We start from the raw sequence: 4,561 nt of genomic DNA, 5'->3' as shown, positions 1-4,561 counted from the left end.
TTTATAAATTCAGGAACCTAATTGAACTTTTCAAGTTCCCTCTATATAGAGCCAATCGGCTTTGCATAGAGCCAATCTGTATTTAGATGTGAAATCGTTACCAAAAAAATCAACGACAATCTATATCTGCATAGAGCCAATTTTGGACGAGTTTGATATTTAATAATAAGTTTAAGGATCAAATTGTAATCTTAAATTACTAGTTTAGTCCTTCGACTAACATGAAAAAGGGTAGTAGTTAGTTTTATTAAAAATCAAGAAGATTCTAATATAACAGAAAAATGCAGGGACTAACTCATATATTAGGCCCAACCACGAGGGGTAAATAGTATTTAACCTTTGTAATAATTAGGTTTTACTTTCTGCTTTATTTTATTTATTTTTTATTATTGTAAATTAATTAAATATGTGATATTGATGAATTAAAATGGGCGACATAGACTTCGGGTTAAAAACTGATTCAATATGAATTTGGTAGTCCAATAGGCTAATCAACCTTAGTTAGGCCTAAAACTCTAAAATCTAAGTAGATTTAGAGGGCTTTGGCATATTTTAGTTAGGGCTTGGACCTAATTAGAATTAAGATCTCACTGAATGGGCCTTATCATAATAAGTAGTTAACTAGGTCTAAAGGCTACAATTCTTGAGCATAACATGTAATTGGGCTAGACTAAGTGAGCTACATAAATAATTGACTAGTAATTATGCTAACTATTCTAATATGGACCGGGCTTGGATAAAAATGGACTAGATTTAGGTTTATTATGTGTGTTACTTGGTATGCCTGTATATAAATTGCTTGCATTTATAAGGAATAATTTTTTAAATAATAAAACTAAAGACTAATATACACAAACAAGGAAGTTAGCTTCTGAATCCATCTTTAGACTCTGTCGCGTAAGCTTCCTTATGGAATCTGAGAAATGTCACTCATTAGTAAAAGTTTTCCGATGATTACTTGGGTGGCGACTCCCATCTCCGCACTAGTCTCAGTTACTAGTTAGCGTGTTCTCGATTAAGTGGAAAATCCTTGTAATGATGTAGTCACTAAAGACACTTAGGTGCGCGCCCGAAACCGCTGCCCATAGTGGCGACTCCACTAGGAATAAGAGAAGCTAATTCTAGTGTATGTTTGTTTTTCATTTTATTATTTAACAGATTATTCTTGCATTACTACACTTTCACACACTGTACACTTTGGTCACTATAACCACGATGGCGTTGGCTAGCGGTTCTTTGGTTCTACTCGAATCCTAGAATTGTGACACTAGTTACCATCACTCATTGCATGGACCTTTGACTGGGGAGATGAGCCAAGGAAGAACACTTTTTGCTTGCGGGAGCCTTTTATCCTTACCCAAGACTCAGCCATGGTAATGACCGTAGTAATCTCCCCTCAGTACCCTATTGCTTGCTATATGAGATGTTTTTCCTTGTAAGTATTTTAAGCCCAAGTATTGAAAGGCCTTGGCCTAGAAATGTGGAAGTAGGCTCTAGGCCCAAAATATGCAGGCTTTTATGCTTACATTAAGAAACATCACCTTGTTTGTTTTAATCCGCTTTGAGAACTTATGGCACGTGCGTCGGGCCGACTATCCCTTATTGATAGAGAGCCAAAACCAAAAATCCTAGGGAAGAAAGACTTACCACGAATCATGTGTGGCAGTAATAAGGTTGGAAGGATGAATTGTATACTACTGTGCGTGTGCTAACCTTTTTCTTTATCCTTGTGCATTGCACGTGCATCATGTGATCATACTAGCCTTTTCATTTTTAGCCATATAGACATTCTTGTGGGTTGAAAGAGGCAAGACAGTGGGATATTGGAGAGAGTACCCATTTCCCCAAGGCTGCTCCTATCGCACCTACTAATCCTCCTGTTGCTATTAACCCTACCGTAGTTGCCGCTGAGACTGTTGCTGCCACTGATGCCAGAGCCAATGCTAATGCCAAGCTAAAGGCCCAGCTAGAAGAGTAGTGCCCCGGAGCTTTTCGAACTTTGTATAAGTTCATGCTAGACCAAGCTAAGAGGTAGACTGCCCTTGCCACCAACAAAGTTGTGAGTGGTCTGATCGCGCGGCTTGACAAGATGCAAGGTAGGCTGGAAATATAAGGTTTGGACACAACCTATGATTTCAAAGAGTTGATTTTAATGGGTGAAGACAAGCTGCCTGCAAAGTTCAGAATGCCCGAGCTGAACAAGTTCAATAGGACTGGTCACTCAAAAGTTGCGTTGAAGTAGTATGTAACCATCATGGGAACTACTAAACTGAGTAGGATCCAGATTGCCAAGCTGTTTGTGCTGTCACTTAAAGGACTCACTGTCAACTGGTACCATGGTCTTGAAAAATCCGCCAAAGCTAAATGGTGTGATTTATGCAATTCTTTTGTCAAGCAGTATCACTACCAACATTTATTTAGAAATGTCAATCAGAGGTCTTGAATCCACTAGATAGAAGACAAATGAGTCCTCTGATTTCCTGACCATATGGAGGAATAATGCTGGACCGATGAAGAACAAGCCCTCTGAAAAGGACCAAGTTCATATGGTGGTCAGAAATGTCCTTCTTGAATGGGTTAAAAGGTTGTAGATGATGGACCCTAAGACCTTCATGGATCTATACGATGATAGGCTACAGGTTGAGGAAATCGAGAATGACAAAAGAAATACCGTAAGAACTGGCAGAAGGGCAAACTACTAGGCTGGAGGAAGTAGGACTCTGGATGTGAATGTTGTGCAATAACCGAGGAAGTTCTCCAACTTCAATCAACCTCTCTCTAAGATTTTCAAGAGATTGGTTCAAAATGGCATGTTCCAACCTACCGTACCCTAACGCACCTGGATACAAACCCAACACCATCTGCAAATTCCACCAAGCACTTAGCTACTACACTAATAACTGCATCCGACTGAAACACAAAATCTAGGACCTTATCAACGCTGGAAAACTCACTGACCCAGACCAGCCTAGTACTAGAAGAAACCCCTTATCAAACTACAACACACCATCCCTGAACCAAGTGTCTATAGTCAATCCTAATTTCAGCGAAGAGAAGATCATGAACTATTTCATAGACCTACCTCAAACTGAGCCAAAAGCCAAACTAGATAGCCCATAAAGAATCTTCACCGAGCTGAGGAACCACTATCCATGGTGTTCCAACACTTAAAATAGAGCGAGAAGCTTAAGCCCCAATCGCTAAAAGATAGTCCTAAGCCTCACAATGGTCAGTATTGTGAGTATCACCAAGCTTTCGGGCATGTGACGGACCAATGCAACTATCTCAAGCATGAGAGTCAGGACTTAATCGACTCTAGAGAATGGGAGGTTAAGCAACTTCCTTGGTATGAGTGTGAAGACATGCTTGGGCAGCTCTCGGGCAAATATGACTTCAAGGTCCAATATTTGAGGCCACCCTCGACTGATATTCGAATTGAGGATATTATGCCAAGTGGTTGGGATCATATAACGATCGAGCCACTTGTGAGCCTTGTCTCTTAGAGGTCTAGAAAGAAGGGGAAAGGAAGTCGGTCATTGCTATTGACATCTGGTATAGCTCTAGGGATGAGAGTGAAGTTCAAACCACCAAGGCCAAGGGCATGTAGATGCATGTGTTGATACCTAGATCTTGAGATTGAGCCCAGCAGTGTGAAGGGAAGCTCAGGTACAAGAACTAAAGCAAGAGAAGTAAGCACCTAAAGACAGGGATGTCATGTTACTAGAATGAGGGAGAAAGGACAAGAAGAAAGTTGATGTCTGGAAACTGCAAATGCATTTGTCAGACATAGAAAGGCTCTGATCCAGGCCTTATCTGGTATAAGTGTTAGCACAGCAGCAGCCCCTGAGGAGATGATCAAAATGGTAACTGACAAGGCCACCGGAATGATCACCTTCTCAAATGAAGACTTACCACTTAAGGGAAGGGACCACAACAAGGTCCTCTATATAGGAGTGGAAGTAAAGGAAAGAGAACCTCATATGTGATGGTTGAGGACAGTCAGCTATCAATGTGTGTCCTTCTTGCATGCTCCCTAAACTAAGGATGACTGAGAAGGACCTAAAACCATTAGACATGGTCATAAGGGCCTATAACGAGACCAAAAGATACGTAGAAGGATCATTTTTAGTAATAGTGAGGACGGGTCCTATTGAATCTTGAGTGGAGTTCACTTCCTTGGAAATGTCGGTAACTTTTGCATTGTTATTGGGAAGACCGTGGTTCCACGCCCTAGAAGGAGTCCCTTCTATAGTACATCAGAAGGTAAAATTCCCTCATGAAGGAGAGATTGTCACTATTAATGCCGAAGGAGGTAAGGTTATCTCAACAATCCAAGAAGCTGTCAAAGAGGTGGATGACCCTACTGGATTCCAAGTGGTAGTCCTTTACGATGACTACATGGATCCTAAAGTAGTCAGTATGTTCAAGAAAATGAACTTCATACCTTGAATGGGGTTGGGGAAGAATCAGCAAGGTGTTACGGAGCTGTCAGAGTTCAAAGGTCAGAAGACTCAGCGAGATTTGGGGTATTCTAAAGAAGAAGACGAGGGAAAACCAAAGG

The sequence above is a fragment of the Ricinus communis genome, chromosome 2 (assembly GCF_019578655.1).
Source record: "Ricinus communis isolate WT05 ecotype wild-type chromosome 2, ASM1957865v1, whole genome shotgun sequence".
Lineage (NCBI taxonomy): Eukaryota > Viridiplantae > Streptophyta > Magnoliopsida > Malpighiales > Euphorbiaceae > Ricinus > Ricinus communis.
Note: the sequence above shows the minus strand (reverse complement) of the source record.